The sequence below is a fragment of the Aotus nancymaae genome, unplaced genomic scaffold, assembly GCF_030222135.1.
Source record: "Aotus nancymaae isolate 86718 unplaced genomic scaffold, 86718_ANA_hifiasm-v0.15.2.pri h1tg000016l, whole genome shotgun sequence".
NCBI lineage: Eukaryota > Metazoa > Chordata > Mammalia > Primates > Aotidae > Aotus > Aotus nancymaae.
The window spans coordinates 72,112,479-72,135,432 of NW_026988428.1; the positions used below are offsets into that span (position 1 = coordinate 72,112,479).

General features: G+C 49.5%; 1 protein-coding gene and 1 non-coding gene across 2 annotated transcripts in view; both read left to right on the plus strand.

The window, feature by feature from the left end:
- Positions 1–22,954, plus strand: part of NINJ2 (ninjurin 2) — a 97,484-nt gene that overhangs the window by 70,145 nt on the left and 4,385 nt on the right.
- On the plus strand, positions 4,853–4,912 carry LOC135275513 (U7 small nuclear RNA). The gene has a single exon (XR_010343138.1). It is a non-coding gene; the product is annotated as a U7 small nuclear RNA (small nuclear RNA).

Genomic DNA, 22,954 nt, shown 5'->3' on the forward strand with positions numbered 1-22,954 from the left:
ACTTTTGAGGGATATGATTTACATACCATCAAGTTCACTTGTTTAAAGTATATGATTCAATACTTTTATATAGAGAGAGAGTTGTGCAGCCATCACTGTAACCTATTTTTACAATGTTTTTATTACTCCTAAAAAAAAAAAAAACCCCATACCGATTAGCAGTCACTGTTTCCCCCACCTCTGGCCCAGATGAGCATGAATCTACTTTCTATCTTTATGTATTTGTCTATTTTGGACATTTTACATAGATGGAATCATACAATATGTGGTCTTTTGTGTCTGGCTTCTTTCACTTAGCATGTTTTCAAGGTTCATCCTGTATAGCATGTGTGTGAGTGCTCCCGTCTTTCATATGGCCCAGTAACATGCTGTTATGGATAGACCACATTTTATGTATCCATTCCTTGGGTGGTGGACACTTGTCTTGTTTCTATTATGGCTACTATGAATACAACGCTGCTATGAATATTCATGTACAAGTCTTTTGTGTGGAAATATGTTTTCATTTCTTTTGGGTAGATATCCAGGAGTAGAATTCCTGGATCATGTGATGACTTTATGTTCAACATTTTGAGTAACTGTCAAGCTGCTCTCCAAAGTGGCTGCATCATTTACATTCCCACAAGCAATGATAATTCTAGTTTCTTTACATCCTCCCCAACAGCTGGTATTTCAATCATTTTTGTTATAGCTGTTCTAATGAGTGTGAAGTGTTGTCTTATTGTGGATTTGATTTATGATGACCAATGATGACTAAGATGTTGAGCATCTTTTCAAGTGCTTATTGGCTGTTCAGATAGCTTATTTTTTTTTTTTAAGACGGGGTTTCACCATGTTGGTCACCTCAGGTGATCCGCCCGCCTTGGCCTCCCAGAGTGCTAGGATTACAGGCATGAACCACCATGCCCAGCCAGATAGCTTCTTTAGAAAATGGCCATTTAACAATTGGGTTTTTTTTTCTGATTTATTGAAGCATTCATTTTATATTCCGGATACAAGTCCCTAATCAGATATAAAATTTGCAAATATTTTCTCTCATCCTGTGAGTTGTTTTTTATTTTCTTGATAGTGTCATTTAAAATACAGAAGAGTTTTATCTTTATGAAGTCCAATTTAACTATTTTGTCTTTTATCACTTACATTTTTGGTGTTATAGCTTAAAAAATCATTGCCTGACCCAAGATCACTAAGATATGCTCCTATATTTTTGTCTAAGTGTTTTATGGTTTTAGTTCTTTTATTTAGGTCTATGATCCATTTTGAGTTAATTTTTGCATATGGTGTGAGCTCAGGGTTCAACTTCATCATTTTGCATGTAACTATCCAGTTATTCTTTTATCATTTGTTGAAAAGATTATTCTTTCTCTCACTTAATTTTCTTGGTGAAAATTAATTGATTATAAATAGTTAAGCTTATTTCTGGATTTTCAATTATTTTCTATTGATTAATATGTCTGTCTTTATGCCAGTACCATGATGTCTTGATTATTGTGTAATTGAAATTTTAATTCATTATTTTTTCTTTTTGTTCTCTTAATTTTTTAAATTTTTTTTAAATTTATTGTTTGATGTATAAATGTGTATTGAAAGTATACTTTTGGCATCTGGGGAGACGTGAAATGAAGACAAAATTTAAAAAATTATACTTGTAAACTTTCAAGATTTTTAAAACTTAAGTTTTATTTTTTATTTTTATTTATTTATTTTTTTGAGATAGAGTCTCACTCTGTCACCCAGGCTGGAGTGCAGTGGCTCAATCTCAGCTCACTGCAACCTCCGCCTCCTGGGTTGGGGTGATTCTCCTGCCTCAGCCTCTTAAGTAGCTGGGATTACAGGTGTGCACCACCATGCCTGGCTAATTTTTGTATTTTGAGTAGAGATGGGTTTCACCATGTTGGCCAGTCTGGTCTTGAACTCCCAATCTCAGGTGATCTGCCTGCCTCAGCCTCCCGAAGTGCTGAGATTACAGGAGTGAGCCACCGTGCTCGGTCAGAGATGCTAGTTATTCTGTTTCTTCATAATCTGTGTCTAATATCTTTCTCCTTTTGTTCAACACGTTTTTGTTGGATATTCACAAGAATGTGCCATAATCTACTGGCTCATCAGATAGCTTCTTTAGAAAATGGCCATTTTCTAAGGGGGCCTCTGTTTGCTCAAAATTGACTAGTTAGGGTCCAGTCTAATCGCTCCAGCAATGATAACTCCCTCATGTTATCTAGCAGACACCAAACTATTTTATATCTAATGTGTCCTACTGTTGTCACAGCAACCCAGTGAGGTAGAGACCCCATTTTGCACTTGGGGACACTATGGCTCAGACAACTTAACTTGTCCAAGATCACCTAGCTAGCAGGTAGTAAAGCCAGACTTGACCCCATTCTGATTTTAAAGTCCTCATTTTTCATCTATCACAGATTAATGGAAAGTTCACCCAGAATGCAAGCAAGATGTGTTTGTCTACAACCTGGTGGCTGGGGCCCCAGGCCTCCAGGCTAAAGGAATAGTTGGAAGGATGAGCAGAACAGGAGGGGCAAGGGGGTGACTTGGAAACATGTAGGGTGGAGGGGCCTCTCTTTGCTCAGAATTGACTAGTTAGGTCACATACCATACCTGCCACTGGCCACTTCACTCTTTCAGAAGGCTTTCTTGTTCAAATGAGGCCCAGAACTTGAGAAATATCTCTAAAGAAACAACCCTCGGCCCTTGCAGGCAGCTCCCACAAAGGCTGGCAGCACCCCCGGCCCAGTTGCACGATAAGATGTGCCCAAGAGACCTGGGAAGAGAAGCCAGACTGATGACGCTGCACTGCTCCCTCCGTGACATCTGTTCACAGCAGACACTGTCCCTCCAGGGACACAGGGCTCAGCCAAAAGGCCTCTGGTTTTAAGACCAGCTCTACAGAACTCCACCAGCACTGCCAGTCCAGACGGCTTCTGCAATTGGAATTGCCCCCAACCCTCTGACCAACATAGTAGACAAATCAGCACTCAGTCCTGGGCAGCAGGTCTAGCAGCCATGACTAGGAGGAAGGACTGTGCATCAGGAGAGCGGACAAGCCCAGGTTGTTGACGTGTGTGCAGCTGGGCATGAGTGGCAGGGCTATTTCTGCCCAGCTAACTGCTGTCAGCAGCAGGAGGTGGGGGAGATGCTGCCGGGAGTGGTAAGATCTAGGCACCGTACCCACTGCTTGAACCTTGCTAAGGAGCGGGGCCCCAACACCCTGTAGTATCTAAACTGCCTTCCTGGTTGGTTCACACAAACCATGTGTAGGTGGGATGCCCTAACAACACTGAATCCAGAAACAGGAGCCAGATAGCGTAGGGACCGTCATACCATTTTGAAAAGAGGCACCACTCTCGCTGAGCTTTTCTCTCCCACCTCCCTATAACCTTGAGAGTAAGTGGTAGTGTTCTGGGTTCTGATCAGCAGTAAGCATCACCCACAAAGGACTATGCCCTTGACAAGCTTCCAAGTGCCCTGGGCAGTGGCTGGGCAGACTGCCGTAATCCACACCAGGCAACTGCATCTGCGTGGATTACCAAAGGTGCTCCTTTTACACAAGAGCATGTTCCTGGAAAGTTGTTCATCAGCTGAGTCTTATTGGGGCTGCAAAGCTGAGAGTGTGTTTTCAGACTGTGAAGCCACAAGGTCACCACCCAGCCAGAAGCACAGGGTGTCGTCCTCCACCCCTCCCTTTCCCACACCCTCAGCATCCAATCGCTCACCCAGTCCTGCCAGTTCTATTTCCTCACCCTCTCTTGGGGCGTTCCCATTTTATACCCACTGCCCAGGCTATGCCGCAGACCCCCAGAGGGGCTCTCCATGGAGGGAGCTCTGCTCCAATCCATCCTTTGAGCTGCTTCCATCATGTTCCTTCTAAAATGCTGCTGCAGGCCGGGTGTGGTGGCTCACGCCTGTAATCCCAGCACTTTGGGAGGTGGAGGCAGGCAGATCACGAGGTCAGGAGATCGAGACCATCCTGGCTAACATGGTGGAAACTCATCTTCAGAAAAATACAAAAAAATTAGCCGGGTGTGGTGGTGGGTGCCTGTAGTCCCAGCTACTTGGGAGGCTGAGGCAGGAGAATCTCTTGAACCTGGGAGGCAGAGGTTGCAGTGAGCTGAGATCGCACCACTGCACTCCAGCCTGGGTGACAGAGTAAGACTCTGTTGCAAAACAAATAAATAAATAATAAAAGAAAAGAAAAGAAAATGCTACTGCAGCACATTGGGAGGCCGAGGCAGGACCACTCGTTTGAGACCAGGAGTTTGAGACAAGCCTGGGCAATATAGCAAGACACCGTCTCTACAAAAAGTAATAAAAATAAAAAATAAAATGCTGCTGTAAGGATGTCACTCACTGAGGAATACCTTCCTACTGCTCCCTGCTGCCCTCAGGACAGAGCACCTCATCAGCCCCTCCCTGATCTGCTGCCCCACACGGCTCCACCTCCTGCCTTCTACCCATACCCTAGGACCTCTTGGGTCCTGACAGTAAGTCCCTGCCCCGTCTTGGGTCCAGCCCTCTCTGAGACAGCTGCCATAGCAGCCCATCTGCCTCACCCCACTGAGGAGAACTGAGCCCAGGACACAATCCTCCCCCAAACTTACCATCTGTTTCCCCTATTCCAGAAGTTTCTTAAGAGCAGGAGCCATGTCGATTCATCTCTGCATGCCCAGCCTGAGACATCAGTGCCTAGGACTCAGTAGGCACACCCAGCACATGCTTGCAGAACAAAGAAATAAACAGGGAAGGGTGGTTTTGCTGTTTATCATATATTTAATATTCTCATTATTATGTTTTTTCCTGATTATAAAAGGATGATGTCTCAGTTGCCAAAAATTAGAATTGGAGGTGTTACAGCTCTTTTAGAATTTGTCTAGCAGGTTTCCTGGTTTTTACTGAAACCACACTCCAATGAGAGAAAAAACCTAGAATTGGGAAAATATATAACTTAGAAAGAAAGGGAAAGTCCTTAGTGTGCTATGAATTCCTCCTGTATTTGTTGCCTATGCTTATGCTAATGCATAGGAATATAAAATAGATCCTCTGGCCAGGCGCAGTGGTTCATGCCTGTAATCCCAGCACTTTGGGAGGCTGTGGTGGGTGAATCACAAGGTCAGGACTATCCTGGCCAACACAGTGAAACGCCATCTCTACAAAAAAATTAGCCAGTTGTGGTGGCACATGCCTCTAATGCCAGCTACTCAGGAGGCTGAGGCAGGAGAATCATTTGAGCCAGGGAGGTGGAGGTTGCAGTGAACCGAGATTGCGCCACTGTACTCCAGCCTGGGCAAAAGAGCAAGACTCCATCTCAAAAAAAAAAAAATAGAGTCTCTGAATATTTTGTTTCATTTTTACCAATACAGAATCATATCATGTTCTTACTGACTTGCTCCCCGCTAAATACTTTTTAGATATCTTCTATTTCTATACATAGGGAACTACCTCATTCTTTTTGTTTTGTTTTGTTTTGTTCATTGCTTTTTACTGATTGGACAAGAACACCTCTCTCTTTTTAAAGACCTATGTAGTATATAATTGTGTGGGTGTAGTTCAGTTTATTTAGCCCACACACCATTGAATACAATCTGGCTCATTTCCAATTTTTGACATTGTCAATAATGATTCATTGAATAGCCTGTCTTTTTGAGCTTTGGGGAATATTTTCTGCGGGAAACTTACTCTGTGGAGACTCTTAGAAGTGGACTTACTAGGTAAGACTATTTTAAATTTTAACAGATAATTGTCAATTTGTCCTCCAAAAATTGATTGTAACAATTTTGGTACATTTGGTAGTAATTTACGTTTTTACCAAGTATGTGAAAGTGCTTTTTTAGCCATGTCTTCACCAACACTGAGTATTATCAGTCTCTTAAATCTTCATCAATCATGTAGGCTTTGTGTATACAAACACACACACACACACACACACACACACACACACACACACGTGATGTTTCTTCAGGGGCTTGCTTGCTCAAGTTCTATTTTTCTATTGGCTCACTTTGAAGGCCTCCACAGACTTCAGGAAAATCGGCCCTTTGTGCTCTGGGCAGCAATGTTTACCCCGTTTGTCTTTGTCTCCTGATATTGTGTGGTGTGTGGCGGCTGAGAGAACGGCTGGAGTGCACACTCTGAAGGCAGGCTACGTGGTCACCCCGGTTTTGTCTCTAATTTACTAGCTCAATGACCAGAGTTTAGTGACTTAATCTCAGAGTCCCTCGGATAAGGACAGTACTTACCCCATGGGATTGTTATGAGAATGACCTGACTTCACGTATATAAAGTGTTCTGTGCAGGGCTGGACATGAAATAAGCACTATAAGTGTAGACGCTGTTATTATTTTGCATTCAAATAATTTTAATGTTATGCAGTCAAATGTATTGATCCTTTATGGTTTCCAGATTTTATGTGATGCTTATAAAGGTTTTCCTCATTCTAAGCTTAGAGAGATACTCACAAAGGGCACGATTTGCCGGAGTCTGCAGGGAGTCCATTTGCAACGTGGCTCCTCCTCCCTTCCCCTCTTTCCCACATTTTGCTGTCTTGCAAATTGATTTGGCTTTTCACATACTGGGATTTTTTTCCAAGGGGAAACCTATCTATGTTTACACAGTGCAAGGATGACACACTGATCTGGGGACTGTGACGGCTGTCGTTTCACGTCTCAAGTGCAGGCCTGAGTAGGTTCCCTTCCCTTTATGGCTAAAACAACTACAAGTTGTCAGTTAAGTGCCAGCCTCATACTGTGGCTCCTCCCCTGGAGTAGTTCACCGTCCAGAGAGAGAACGGATCCTGACCAGGCGGAAGGAGGAGCTTCCTGGGTGGATGGCGAGGAGGTGCCGGAGTGCGTTCCAAACTCAGGGGAGGGAGGTTCAATCTGCTCTGCAAATCCTGGTGAGCTGCCTGTGATGTGCCGAGTCCCTGGCCCCACTACACAGAGGCCTAGGGGCAGGGAGGAGCGGCTCAGCGCTGGGCAGGGTGAGATGGAGAGTGGTCGGAGGCCAGAACACGAGCATCGGACCAAGACTAGGAAAGCCCGGCTCCCTTCCCAGCTCTAGAAAGTCACTGGTCCGAGAGCCTTAAGAAAGGGACTTCATTCCCCCGGGGCTCCCTTTGCTTATCCTTACAATGCAGCCTCCGCTTCTGTCCTTAGGCAGCTGGGCGAATTCTGTAAGGGCACGCATGTGCAAACATTCTGTGCCGCACAGCGGACACCCTTGGGTCACCTTCTGCTGCTGCTTGACCGGGGGTTGCTCCTGCCATGGGGGCGGTAATGGTGGGTTCAGCCCGTCTGCATTCCCAGGGTGTCCTGGGCCTGCTTCCTGTGGAGGGGCAGGACAACGGTTGGAGGAAGGGAATGGTTCACCTGGGTCCAGCCTCCCGCTGTTTGCAGCCCGTCCTGGTAAGCCGACTCTGGCCTCCTCATCCCCTAGTCTTTCTGTTGACCCAGGTCAGGAATCTAGTCAAAAAACGATTGAATCCTGGCAGAGATGCTCCATAGGAAAGACGGAGCCCCTCCTCCCACAGGTGTTCAGTAGCAGGAAGAGAAACTGCGCCTGGGGAACCTACTCGTTCCCTTTGGCCTTGTTTATTCCAGATGTTGGCATGAACCCCTCTTGGCATGGAGAGGTGTTGTGCCATCTGCTCACACTAAGGGTTAAAGGCCTGCAGCGGGGACAGTGGGCTCTTCCACTCAAACTTCAACTCCTGGCCACATCACAGAGCCCAGTGAAAGGCGTCCTCCGTGGGCGGCAGTGGCTCTGATGGGAGCAGGGCCGGGAAGGTGAAGGTCACTGCAGAGGGATCCCTACACGTGGGTCCCTATGGTCCAGTCAGAGTGCACAGAAAGGCACCTGGCTGTTGGGGAAAGGGCCCCTGGTGGGAGTCACAGAAGCCTTTGTCCCAGTTTTAGCACTCCCCAGTTCTGTCGCCTTGATGAGGTCTCTTGCCCCGCTGGTTCTGTGTCCTGATTTATAAGACGGGAAGGTTGAGCATAGGGCCAAAACGCATGCCCTGTCGGCGGATGGGAGCTTCTGTACTTTGAGGTTGGATGCCTTTGAGTGGGCGTGCGCTGTCCAGAGAGAGGCAGTTCCCACTGCTTCCACCAGGGAAGGCATTGACGTTTGCATTTTGCGCTGCTGCCTGCTCCTGGCTTTTGAGAGAAGAGCCAGCAGTCTCTGGCCTTGTTACACCGTCATCTGAGAGCAGAGGGCTGCCAGAGGGAAGGGATAAGGACAAAGCCAGATCTTGGCTGGGCCATCTTGCTGTTCGGAGGCGACCTTGACCCAGGATGCAAACAATGAAGTAGTCGCTGGCTTTCCCAAGGCCCGTGATCTTCTTGGCAACCAGAAATCCCAAATTCTCACCTCCTGCTCTTCCAGGTGGGCTGGGCTGGCTTCCCAGGTCCTGCTTAGGACGGCCCCACGCCGAGAAGGGTCCTGGACTTGGTCTAATGCCCTGCTTTTGCCATCTTGAAATTCGGAATCTTTTTTTTTCTTTTTTAGACTTTATTCCTGAGGCTTAATCTTACTCAATTTGAACAAGGGGCCACATATGTTCATTTTCACTGGGCCATGCAAATTATTGTGGGTTACACGAATACTCATTTGGAAACATTTTAGCAGTCTCCTCTATTAGGGTTCCCAAGGCAGGGCTTCTGTGATTACCAGAACACTCTGAAGGAGTCGTCTTGTCTGTCTGGAGCCAGTTGAGATGGCCCTGAGGTCCACAGAGCCCCTCCGAGCCCCTGGATGGAGGCGCTCCTGCCCTTCCACCCTCTGTATCTCTCACATGGCACCCATTCCTGTAATTAATCACAAACTCCTTGTCTAAGCTGTTCCTCTCTGAGCCATGCCCTCTGTACTCTGACTTGCCCAAAATAGACAGATGCTCAATAAATATTTGCTGATTGATTGGCTGGCAAGCAAACAGAGCTGTCATCTCAGCCCAGAGTTTGGGGCATTGCACACAGTGGGTGCTTAATCAACTCTGCTGACTCATCGCAGAGCAGGCCAGGGTGCTACGCAGTGTGGCCATGCCTGTGGTCAGCCCAGGCTTCACATCAAGCATTTCCTGCCCTTCTCTCCAACCATTCCCTTCCTCCAACCATTGTCTGCCTGATGAGGAGAACTGGCACTCAAGTCCAGGGCAGCGCTGTTGAATTACGGGGCTTCCTGGTGTAGGATTGCCCCGGGGAAACCCACTCTTTCCCTTTGGCCTTGTTTATTCCAGAAGTTGGTATGGCCCCCTCTTGATGAGGGCAGTTCTACCATCTGCTCGTGCTAAGGGTTAAAGACTTGGCAGCAGGGGAGCCCAGAGCCCTAGAGCCCAGAGCAAACACCACCAGAACTCAGTGAATGGCGCCCTCCAGTGGGCGGCAGTGGTTCTCTGTGTGAGCAGGCTCCTGCAGGTGAAGGTCACTGCAGAGGAAGCCTCCATTTCATGGTGGTAGAAATGGAGCCTCAGCAAAAAGAAGGATTTGCTTTTATTTATTTATTTGTTTGTTTGTTTATTTATTTATTTATTGAGATGAGTCTCACTCTGTCACCCAGGCTAGAGTGCAGTGGCACTAACTCGGCTCACTGCAACCTCATCCTCCCAGGTTCAAGCAATTCTTCTGGCTCAACCTCCTAGTAGTTGGGAAAACAGGCACACACCACCATGCCCAGTTAATTTTTTGTATATTTAGTAGAGATGGGGTTTCACCATATTGGCCAGGCTGGACTCGAACTCCTGACCTCGTGATCCACCCACCTCAGTCTTTCAAAGTTCTGGGATTACAGGTGTGAGCGTGCATCTGGCCTGCTTTTACTTTTAATTAAATTTTTGTTTTTGTTTTTTTTTGTTTTTTTTTTTGAGACGGAGTTTCGCTCTTGTTACCCAGGCTGGAGTGCAATGGCGCGATCTCGGCTCACCGCAACCTCCGCCTCCTGGGTTCAGGCAATTCTCCTGCCTCAGCCTCCTGAGTAGCTGGGATTACAGGCACGCACCACCATGCCCAGCTAATTTTTTGTATTAGTAGAGACGGGGTTTCACCGTGTTGACCAGGATGGTCTCGATCTCTTGACCTCGTGATCCACCCTCCTCGGCCTCCCAAAGTGCTGGGATTACAGGCTTGAGCCACCGTGCCCGGCCTTTTTTTTGGTTTTGTATGTTTTTAAATTTTTTCCCCCAGGCTGAAGTGCAGTGGTGTGATCTCGGCTCGCTGCAACCTCTGCCTCCTGGGTTTAAGTGATTCTCCTGCCTCAGCCTCCTGAGTAGCTAGGATTACAGGCGTGTGCCACCACATCCAGATTTTTGTTATTTTATTTTATTTTTAGTACATATGGGCTTTCACCATGTTGGCCAGGCAGGTCTTGAACTCTTCATTTCAGATGATCCACCTGTCTCAGCCTCCTAAAGTGCTTGGGATTACAGGTGGGTGTCACCATGCCCAGTTATTTTATTATTATTTTTTTTTAGTAGAGATGGGGTTTCGCTATGTTGGCCAGGCTGGTCTCAAACTCCTTACCTCAGGTGATCAGCCGACCTCAGCCTCCCAATGTGCTGGGATTATAGGCATGAGCTATTGCATCCAGCCAAAAAATTTTTTATGTAGAGACAGGGTTTTGCTATGTTTCCCAGGCTGGTCTAGAACTTCTGGGCTCAAGTAATTTGCCCACCTCAGCCTCCCTAAGTGCTGGGATTAAAGGTGTGAGCCACCGTACCTGGCCAGGAAACTATTCTCTCCCCATCCCTGTAGTTTAGTTCCAAAATGCCCTGGGAGAAAATTATAAGAACTATTACATTTCCAAAGACCTTCACAGTTTGTAAACCACTTTCATGAACGTGATTCTCAAACTGTCCTGTAAGTCAGAACAAATACTTAAGTACTAATTATATGGTTGTTGCTTTAATATTTTGGGTTTTTTTTTAACTCCAAATGTTCATTGAAGAAAAATTAGAAAATACAGATATTTGATATTCTATTGCTTAGAGATGACACTTAATATTTTACTCCATGTCATATCAGATTGATCTAAGCATATAAACATAGATCTTTAAAAATAGGTTAATACTATCACTGCTCTGTAATCGTATGATCCCCATTTTTAGTAGGTGACTGATGGAAGTTCCAAGCCATGCAGCCATAAAGGGGCAGTGCCAGGTCTCAACTCCACTGTCCTGGCTCTAAGTCTCCACATCCCCAAGCCAGGCTGCCACTCACACTCCCAGGCTTTATGGGGGTTGATTGCCTCCATTTCACGGCTGTGGAAATGGAGCCCCTGCAAAAAAGAAGGGTTTGCTTTGACTGGGCTTAGGGGTAGAGACCCCCAAGCTGTCCTCTTACCCCACAGTTCAGCATGGGCGAGCCTGGGCCAAGCTGGACCTGGCTACTTGGAAGTCCACACCTCTGCCAAACTGGACTTTGCCTTGCAGTAAACAGTCACAGGGATAACAGGGGTCAGCTGTTGGGCAGGAGGCCCAGAGGCAGCAGGTGCCAGGTGGCAGCCTTGGGCTGTGAAGGACTGACCCTAGAGAGCAACTGGATATGTCTGGTGGCCTTGGAGGTCTCTCACTCGTTAGTATTTTTAGAAAGAGGGTGAGGGCACAGCAGTGGCCCAACACCTGCCTGGCTGCCCTGGGGCATCGCCCTGAGCTGTGGAAAGGGTGCTTCTAGCCTGGATCTGGGCCAGTGCTAAGGGCAGGACTAGCACGTCTGCCTGTCTGCATCCATTCATTCATTCACTCCTGAGCACACGCCCCCAGCCAAATTCTGCGTTAGGCGCTGGAGGAAAGGTTTCCCCAGGGCTGTGGTCTAGGAGCTGTGGGAGGAGGAACACAGTGCTGAGGAGTTTGAGCTGTGGCCTCGCAGACCCAGGTTCAAATCTTGCCTCTGGTCTCCTAGCCATGTGGTCTCGGGTACATTCCGTCCTCTCTGGAGCCTGTTTCTCCTCACAGGGCCTCTGCGAGAAGTGAAGGGGGATGCATAGGGAGCCTGGCAGCACGTGGGGTCAGGGCAGGGAGCCAGGGAGAGGCTGCGGACTGGAAGCCCTCCCAATGGGCTGTTTGCATGCTCAGCATCCATGGGGAATCTGGTTCTCAGGACACCTGGGGGCTGAGATAGACATCACCTGAGACTAACATTGATTTTTGCTGAGGGTTTTGCTGAGTTCGGCAGTGGCTCACCTATTTCGCCAGATAGTAGCTTCTCACCATGAGAGGGAGGAGAGGGGCATCTCCTCTTTTTACAGACAAGTGAGCTGGGAAGCTCTGAAGCTGCGTAAGCTGGACGGTCAGCAGCACAATCGGATCCCTGCACCTGCTTGCCAGCCCTCTCCCGCTTACCGCTTACGCCTACTTTTCCCCAGACCCTGGCCCACTTCACAGAGCGGCTGCTCGGGTGCAGGTGTCAGGGCTGGGAGAATGTGTGACTGGCCACATTCAAATCCTGACGGAGAACAGGAGAGCCCCGGTTGAGAACCCAGGCTGGACCTGCTTTGCTGGCAGGGAAAAGACATGAGTCCTAGGGCCAGGGCAATCCCGGCGGGCCGGTTCCAGGCCCAGGCCTCCTAGGATTGGCTGAAGCTGGCAGCTGCAGCTGATTCAGGCTGGCCCACCAATCAGGAGGGGCTTTGATCCCCGGACTCAGTGCGCAGCGACTTCTCTATCTTGATCTCCTTGGCCCCTGGAGCTCCCTCCAGGTAGTGCATCGGCATCCCTGCCTTGTCTGCACCTGTCTCATCTATGGGTCTGTGGCCAGGACCCAGGATGCTACTGAGCTCAGGGACAACACACATGCACACGGGCACACGCACTCACACACACATGCACACAGATGCGCACACACACGCACACAGGGACACACAGACACATGCACACACATTCACACAGACACACATGCACACAGATACACACAGACATGCACACACACACACATGAATACACACAGACACACATGCACACACAGACACAGAGACAGAGACATACAGACACATACAAGATACATGCACACACACACCGAGACATGCACACACACATGCACACAGACACAGACACACACAGACACATGCACATACACATTCACAGAGACACATAGACACACAGATAGACACACACACGTACACAGACACACACAGACACACACAGAGGCACGTACACAGACACACACACACAGACACCACACTGTGGCTGCCCTGGTATATGGAGGCATGTCAGCAGTTAAGGTGTCTGTGTATCACAGCCATTGACGGGTACCCCCAGAAGGTGCCATAGAAGAGATTCATGGAGTTCAGCTCACCCTAGTTCTGCCTTTTAAGTCTCTTCTGAATGAATAGTAAGTGACAAATCAAAGGCAACTTTTGTGTTTTTTTGAGACAAGATCTTGCTCTGTCACTCAGGTGTGATCTTGTCTCCCTGCAACCTCTGCCTCCCAGGTTCAAGTGATTCTCCTGCCTCAGCCTCCTGAGTAGCTGGATTACGAGTGTGCACCACCATGCCTGGCTACTTTTTGTATTTTTAGTAGAGACAGAGTTTCACCATTTTGCCCAGGCTTGTCTCGAACTCCTGACCTCAAGTGATCCACCTGCCTCGGCCTCCCAAAATGCTGGGATTACAGGTGTGAGCCACTGCACCCTGCTGACAAAAGCATCTTTCATTCACGGCTTCATTCATTGAGCATGCAGGCTTAGGCGCCCCGTTGTTCCCATGAAGCTTGTCCACTGGGGAGGGATGGAGAAGCTCTCTTTATCTCCTGGCTTTCCCCTTGATACACTTATTCTCTGCTAAGCTTTGTCGTTTTAGGGGATTCAGAGAATAGGATGTAAACTGAAATGTGACTGAGGCAGATCTCCATTGCTTAGAGGTTTGTTCTGCTAAAGTTGAGGGCGAACCCAGAAGAAAGAAACACCATAGGATCTGTGACCTATGCTTTTTCCAAAGAGGATTTTGAGAATTTCAATATTTAAAGGGAAAGAGCAAAGCAAGAGGGGGAGATTTTTAAAAATGAGGATGGGTAGGGAGTGAGGCTAGTGGTTACATTCCTGTGAGGCTCTGATTAGTGCATGACGAATCTACATTTTACATGTGAAAAGAGGAAGTAGGGGTGGGGGCGGATCAATTACGTTTTTGTCCTGGACTCAGTGAATCTGAATTTTATGTAAGATAAAGCATGTGAAATGACAGCTGTTTGGGAACACAAGGATGGCAGTTTTGTTTTGTTTTGTGTGACTCCATGTCCAAGCTTAACTTTCTCTTTGGCATAGTGAATTTGGGGGTCCCGAGATTCTAGTTTTCTTTCACAGGGGCTGTAGGGAAGCCAGGGATCTCTGTTGTATCCTAGATGCCTAACTCGTGCTAGGAGCTGGAAACAGGTTTGTTGAACTGAACTCAAGAGGAATCTTGGCAGGCTGTCTGCAGGGCTGGGTGGGGTGGGAAATTCACCACCTTCCCTTTTTCCTATCTCACTGTCAGATATGATCTACTTCATGAGGTCTCACCTGGACTATAGCCAGAGACTGTAGGCTCAACTCTCATTTCTTCTTATTTTAATTGCCTTAAATCCCAAGGAAATAACTCTTACCTTTTGGGAATGCATAGTCTAGAGGGGACATACAAAACTCATATACACCCTTATGTGGAATGTTGATATTTTGCTTTATGATTAATTGTTTTGAAAGTCCTTTCCACTTGCCCCTGTTTAGGCTTCCTTTCTGGATTTAGGCTCCACCACAAAATCTAAGGTTCAGCAAAAACAAGAGAGGTGCTGTAAGTACTTCTGAAAGAGGACATGAAAAGAATCTGGGAATAAAAGCACTAGACCGCTGGGCGCCGTGGCTCACACCTGTAATCCCAGCACTTTGGGACATGGAGGTGGGCAGATCACGAGGTCAGCAGTTCGAGACCAGCCTGACCAACATGGTGAAACCCCATCTTTACTAAAAATACAAAAATTAGCTGGGGGTGGTGGCACACGCCTGTAATTCCAGCTATTTAGGAGGCTGAGGCAGGAGAATCGCTTGAACCCGGGAGGCAGAGGTTGCAGTGAGCCGAGATCATGCCACTGCACTCCAGCCTGGGTGACAGAGAGATGCTCTGTCTCAAAAGAAAAAACACTAGACCCTTAGAGACCCACGAGGAGCAGCAGCCAGCATCACCAGGCTGGGCAGACAGGAGCTGCTGGGGCCTCTGCCTGCTGGTTCGAAAGACGGTTTTGACCCATTCACTCCTCTCTGAAATGATCTAGATGTGCTACCTATATCTATTTTAGACTGCTCCCCATTGTTGAGGGACTTACACAGCCTATGCTTCCAGGGCTGTAGCAGTTAAGGACACAGGATCCAGAGCCTGCCTGGGTTCAAAGGCCAGCTCTAATATTTAAAAAGTGGGTGATCTTGGCCAGGTGCAGTGGTTCATGCCTGTAATCCCAGCACTTTGGGAGTCCAAGATGAGAGGATCCCTTGAGGCCAGGAGTTCAAAACCAGCCTGGGCAACATAGTGAGACCACATCCCTACAAAAAAATGTTTTAAAAATTAATTGGCCGGGTATAGTGGTGTGCACTTGTAGTCCCAGCTATCCAAGAGGCTATAACGGGAGGATGGCTTGAGCGTAGGAGTTTGAGGCTACAGTGAGCCATGATTGCACCACTGCACTCCAGCCTAGGTGACAAGAGGGAGACCCTGTCTTTAAAAAAAAATAAGAGGGTGATCTAGGGGCCTGGTGCAGTGGCTCATGCCTGTAATCCCAACACTTTAGGAGGCTGAGGTGGAGAATCGCTTAAACTCGGGAGTTTGAGACTAGCCTGGCCAAGATGGTGAGACCTCATCTCCACAAAAATTAAAAATTTTTTCATTTCTAGTAAGTTTTCAGGTGATGTCGCTGCTGTTACTTAAAGGACCACACATTGAGAACTGCTGCAATACAGGAGAAAAAATACAAGCGTAGGATTCAGACAATGGGGCCATCCCTGAGTATCTGGTGACTTTGGGCATTTGATCTCTTTGAGCCTCAGTTTCTTCACTTGTAAAATGGGACTACATCCCAGCTACTTGGGAGGCTGAGGCAGGAAACTCCCTTGAATGCAGGAGGTGGAGGTTACAGTAAGCCGAGATCGCGCCACTGCATTCCAGCCTGGGTGACACAGCAAGACTCTTTTTTTAAAATTAAAAAAAAATTTTTTTATTTTTTAACTTTTTTTTTAGTGGAGACAGGGTTTCACCATGTTGGCCAGTCTGGGCCAGTCTGGTCTTGAACTCCTGACCTTGTGATCCACCTGCCTCGGCCTCCCAAAGTGCTCAAGTGTGAGCCACCAACAGCAAGACTCAAAAAAACGGCGGCGGGCGGAGGGGGGCGCGGAACTACAGATGCTTCTCAACTTATGATAGAGCTACATTCTGATAAACCCATAGTAAGTTGAAAATATCATAAGTCAAAATACATTTAATACACTTAGCCTACTAAGCTTCACAGTTTAGCCTAGCTTAACTTCCATGTGCTCAGCCCACTTACACTGGCCAACCGCTGGGCGAAATCATCTAACACAAAGCCTACTTTATAATAAAGTGTGGAATATCTTAAGTAATTTAGTGAATACTGTACTGAAAGTGAAAAAGAGAGTGGTTGTATGGCTATTCGAAGTACAGTTTCTACAGTGTATCACTCACGGTGGTGTGAAAGCTGGGGACCATCTCTATTAATACCTGCTTTGTGGAGTCGTGCCTGGCATACAGCATTATCATTCTTTATTACTGTTTAAATTTTAGCACATTTTGTTAGCCCTTGAGGGATGAGTAGGATTGTAGCCAGCAGAGATTGGCTGGGAGGGCTTGGGGAATGCGTCTGAGAACCTCAAGGGCAAAGTGCCGGCCAGATGGGTCTGGAAGCCCCAGGACAAGCCGCTGACTGGAAAAGTGCTCTTGTTTAGGGTGGATATTGAGAGGGAGCAGATCGATTGTTTGGATATTTCTGTGTGTAGGTAAATCCATGATTAACTTTGAACCCCGAGATAACAATCTTTTCTAAAAGCCCTGACAAAGTGACCTCTTGCAGGGGAGGTGAAAAATGCGCCCTAAGAAAGAGCAAGGAGGCTGGGTGGTGGCTCACGCCTGTAGTCCCAGCACTTTGGGAGACTAAGGAGGCAGGATCGCTTGAGCCCAGGAGGTCGAGGCTGCAGTAAGCTATGATTGAGCCACTACACTCCAGCCTGCGCGACACAGCAAGACCCTGTCTCAAAAAAACAGTAATAACTAAAATAAATAAAAAAGCAAGCAGGACCCTCTGGGTTCCCGTTTCAACACTCGTGCTTTCCTGTCCCTCCCTACACACAGCCTGTTTGTAATCTATGGCACCTTTGCGTTGGCGAGAAACCCATCCGTCTCCTCTATGACAAAGGGATCAAAGCCCCGGGTGTGCCCGCGCGGGCCGGTAGAGGTGGCTTGGGGCCTTGCCACGCTGTTTCCTGGCGCCCCCTGGTGGACAACAGCGGTGCCACAGGCCTTCCCGGGAGGCCTCTCCCCATGTGGCCTCTGGGTGCTGCCGCTTTAGGTCTCAGTTTGCAGCTTCGGGCAAGGGCTGGAACTCGCAGTGAGACTGTGCCCAGGGCTCAGAGGAGATTTCTGGACCAGTTACATATTATTGCTGGAATAACACGCAAAAGACACCCCACCCTGACGTGGATTAGAGACTGTTGATGTTTAAGGGCGAGATCACTGCTCTTGGCAGGGGAAGGCTGCAGGCAGGGAGTCTGCATGTGGCCTGTCCCAGACAGAAGGCTTTTAGGGGTTTGGGCTTTTACAGCTTTTGGCCTGAAGACCAGCTGCAGCTTCCAGCCCCAGTCATTGATTCCCTGAGGCTCCCTCAGGACTGCCGAGCAAAGGCAGGATCCTGGGAAGAAAGGGCTCTCCCTGCAGTGGAGGCGTGCTCTTCTAATAGAAGAGCAAAGATTCACTACCCAGACTCCACTCCCACCCAGATGCCACTGTGCCTGAAGCCCTACCCTTAAAGACCCTTATTTTTGCCTTTTTTGAAAAAACTCTCATAAAAAATTCATTGTGATCATCATTCATGGTGTAGCTAATGTGGGCACGGTGCTGAGCTAGGCTCCGTGGGGACCCAGGCCTGTGGAATATGGGGGCCATGTGCTAAAGTGGGCAGCAGAAGGAGCCGTCTCAAGAGGTCTCAACAATGCCCAAGGCCAGCACAGGCCAGGGAGCAGGCGATCTTCTTTCTGGGTGGAGTGCACCTGGGGACAGGGTCTAGGAAGGAGAGGAGGCTTTCCCTGGGGGGAGCATGGCAAAGAAAGAAAGGCTTTAGTCCTGGAGCAGAGCAGGAGCTGCTGGGAAGGGTGGGGTGCATTAGGGAACAGTGAGTAATCTGGTGTGGCCCCGCGCATCTGAGCATCACAGAGCCTGGCACGGGGTTCCTCTCCAGGGGTGGGAGGAGGAGCTGGGGACTGGGCTAGAGAGGTGGGTGGGGGCCCGGGGGAGAGGACTGCACTTGAGTAACAATGACCCTGGAGACCCAATGCAGGGGGCTTATGTGAGCGTTTCCCTTCCTGCATCTGCAGCAGCTCAAAGGTGACAGCCAGCAGGAGCGAGGAGAGAGGCTGCCGGATGGGTACAGGAGGCATTTCAAACACAATGGAAGTTGTTAGGACCATACATGGTGTCTACTTTGAAACTGGGGCTGGGACGGGCCCTGAGTCACAACACAGTATTTAAAATGCCTCTAGGCCCACAGGTGGGAGCATAATCCTGTGTGGGAAAGATTTCCCTCCTCATCTGATATTTGTTTAATACCTTATAGTTTTCAAAGCACATTGACCCACATTATCCTATTGATCTTTCTAACAGCCCTTTGTGCTAGACAGTGCAGATATCATTCCCACTTCAGAGAAGGACCAGCTAGGGTCTGGGTGAGATGAAGTCGTTAAGTTCAGTTTTGTTTTAACATGTTTATTTTAAACACTGGCCTTTTGCGGGGGTATGTCTTGGTCTGTTTTGTGTTGCTATAACAGAATAACAGAGACCGGGTAATTTATAAACAATAGAAGTTTATTTGGCTCCTGGTCTGGAGACCGGGAAGTCCAAGAACATTGCACTGGCATCTGGTGAGGGTCTTCGTGCCGCATCCTTCCATGGTAGAAGGTGGCGGGCCAGAGAGCTTGCAAGCACAAGAGAGAGGAAGGGAGCCACACCCACCTTGTGTATCAGGAACCCACTCCTGAGGTAACTTGACTCACTGCCATGATAATGGCATTAATTCAAAAATAAGGGCAGAGCCCTTATGACCTAATCACCTCTTAAAGTTCCCACTTCTCAACACTATTACAGTAGGGATTAATTTTCCAACCCAGAAACTTTAGGACACATTCAGACCAAACTGTGCTGTGTGATCTTGGGCAAGCTACATAGGCTCTCTGAGCCTCCATATTCTCAACTGCAGTGATGACGCCCCCACCTACTTTGCAGAACCGTTTGAGAGGACAGCACAAGGTGACTCATGTCCTGTGCCAGGCACAGGGGTGTCTTCTGTAAGTGGGAACCATCATCGTTCCAGTGCACTGAGAGCCCACTATGTGTGCGTGCAGTGGGACAGGCCCGGGCACCCTTCCCAACTGAATTCTGACAAGGACTGACACCGAATTAAAAGCTTGCTTAAGTCCCTTCCTTTGAACGAGTCACTCTTCCGGGGCTGGGACCCACCCTTTCCCTTTGTGAGAAATCAGCTTTCCAGAAGCCTAAGTCGAGTCTGTCTCCTTCTCAGGGGAGGCCTGGCTTTCCTGGGCAGGCGGTCATTTTGAAGCCAACAGAAGGGCCACAGGCCCCTGTTCCTCTGGGCTGTCCAGTGTGTGGTCTGAGTGTGAGCTCACCACACAGGAAGCCTGCCATGTGGGTCTTCTCAGGGCTGGCGGGAATGACACAGGGGAGGGTCACCCATGCCCTGCAGCGGCCTCTCTGCGATGGCCTCAGCGTCCGGATTCTCCACTCAGAGCCGGCTTCCTCATCCATAAGGACCCAAGGAAGCCTGTGTTCCATTCCCTTCAATCTCGCAGATAAGAGAAGGAGCTTAATGCGTGGGCCCGCTTGCTCACTCCTTAAAGCAGAGCTGGAATGTGGTCAAGGTGCCGGAATGTGGTCAAGGTGCCGTTGATGACACCCTCCTGGTGACACCAGGCCTACACCTTCCCATGGGAAGACACGGCCTGCCCCAGGCCCCAGGGCCTAACCACATTGAGCTGTGGCTCCTGGCTTTTTGGTAGGGCAGTTACTTAACCCCCCGCAGCCCTCCCGCTGGGAGAATGGCCCTGTAATCTTGTCTCCAAGAAAGAGCCGAATGATCTGTTGTACCTTAAGGCCCCCACTGGCCGTAATGTCAATAAACAAGGTAAAAACATGTTTACTTTTCTGTTAAGAAAAGGCATTCCTTTCCTATCCAACCTGAGTTTTGTAAAGAAACAAAACTATGGGCCAACAAGGATTAAGGGATAAAGGGCTGTCTGGCAGAACAATGAAGCAATCCTTGACTTCAAGGGATGGAATCACACCAGCGTTGGGAGCTGGGACTTGGCAAGAGGCCAGTCTGAGCTGGAACCAGAGAAGAGGATGCCGAAGAGGGAGGGAAATGACTGTGCTGGGCAGGCCCAGGAGTGGGGCAAACTGGGGACCCCTGGTCTGTGGTGTCCCCCACCCGCTGCCTCATCCCCTGCCATTCACCAAACCCACGTCCTCTTGTGGCCAAAGGCCTAGAGCTGCGCAGAGCAGACTCCGGATCTACTCCCACCCCCTCGCACCCGTCCCGCTCCAGCTTCATGCCGCCCCAAATACCCCGTCTGTCCGAGTGTCATTGGTTGGCCGGATTTTGATGGGCAGCCTTTCCCCAGGCAACCGCACCTTGAACAAGGACTCTGGGAACGCAAAGCAATGAGTCTTGGGCAGTGTCCTGCCGCCCGTGAGTGGCAGGGGAGGGGCGAGCGGGGTGGGGCAGAATGAGACCTGAGTAAGACACTGAGCCAGCCTCACTGAGAGAGGGATCTCAGGCTGGGAACATGGGAACTGCTTGAATTCTGTCCTTTCTTCTGTGGAGGAGCAAAGCGTTGCTGTCTGTCCATGGCCTCTACCCTCCAGAGATGGGATTTTCCTCCAGTTTTATAGGTGTGGAAAGTGACCACCAAAGTGCCAAGCCCAGAGGCAGAGCTGGTCCTAGAAATTGGGAGTCCCAGCCTCCCGGCCCTTGCTCTTCCAGGATCAACTCAAAAGGGGCCGGAGCGGGCAGAGCGCTGCGCGCTTGTGGCGGGTGGAGGCCGCCAGCCCACCCGGGCCAGCTCTGCAGGGAGGGCGCAGAAGCCAGGGTCAGAGCCAGGGCAAGGGGAGGGCGGCAAGCGAGAGCCGGCGGTGAAGAGTTCGGTGAAACGGGAATGACTCATGCTGAGAGGCTGTGCTCCCCGGTCCTTCCCACATTCCCGGGTCTCTGTTCTGGACCCGCCTGGGCCTGGCCTTAAAGGGCCAGCTCCTCTGAGCAGGAGCCGGGGCCACCCTACTGCGCTCCCCACTCCTCCATCATCTGACCCCTGTGGGGTTGCTCCCAGTCCCTGGGCTGTGGGCGGCAAGGATGGCCCCCTGCAGGATTTAGGGCTTTTTCTGATCCAGTCCTCCCACTGTAAGGAAGCCGGCGGGCCATTTCCTCTATCCCCCGCCCCTGAGCAGGGCTGCACCTAAACTGGTATGTCCAACGCCATGCGGCCACAAGGATTAGGAAACCTTTCCTTGCTTTTAAAGATGTCGCACTGAGGGGACCCCTTTCCAGTCACCTTCGACCGGGGCCCACTGCCGGCCTTTCCGCGGTCCCCTGGGCTGCAGGTTGTGCCGGAGGCCCCTACCCTCTCCGTCTCCTCACCCCACGCTGGTCCCATTTCAGCTTCGGTTGATTCTCGAACTCTGACTTGACACACGTGTTTGGTGAGTTTTAGGTCGGCCCATCCAGACTTGAGGGCCAGGTCCCTGTCCGGGCCTCGGAGGGGTCCAGGTCTCACGCCAATCCCGTCCTGCGCGTGGGTTCCTCGGGGTGGAAACGCCACCCGGCAGCTGCGGTGCCCGAGGCCCTTCTCTGGACCCTGCGCGCCGCCGTGTGGACGCTCTGGAGAACTGGCGCCTGCGGGGACGCCCTGCAGAGATCCCGCCCAGCACCCGCAGTTCAAGGCAGCCCTGAATCGGCCCTACATTTTAGAGAGGAAAGGATGAGGGCACCCTCTAAGCGCACTGAGAGTCCCACATCCTCTGTGAAACGATGGCTGTAAATTAACAACAAAAGCCAACCAGCTCTGTTAAAATTTACATAGCAATACTTTTCACAGAGGCTTGGGAAAACCTCCATGTTCCCCAAGTATTCTCCCCTTCCACCCACTGCCACCCCTTCCCGCACTATTTGGTCAGTGCTCAAAACATACCACTGGAGGTCTGGGTTTAAGGTTCTGTCCACTGTTAACAAATTTTCAGGGAATGGAGTCTGTTTCTCTCGAAGCTAGACCAGTTCATCAGATCTTGAACTGAAAGCTGAGGATGGAAGGAGAAAGTGCAAAGCTTGCGGAAATGGGGGAGGGAGAAGGGGGTGGCACTGCCTTGGGGCAGGGAGGCCAGGGGGCATAGCTGAGCCTGGACAGAAGCACTTTGAATTTGGGGGTAGGAGGTGAGACTCTTTTGCCTAATGAGTGCTCCTGGAGACCAAGGACAAACCGTCACCAAATGGGCTATGATCACAGGCTGCTGCAGCTTTGGGGCTGACAGTGACCATGGGCCTTTGTGGGGTGTTGGCCCTGGGATCCCTGGCCCTAAGCAACCAAGCCAGCTGGCCCTAGACAAGCCAGCCTTGCTTAAACTGCATTTCCAAAGGCCCTGAACGCTGTGTGATCTCCTAAGTCCACGAAGGTCCTCACTCACCCTCTGTCCCTAACTTCTCCAGCCTCGCTGGCTGCC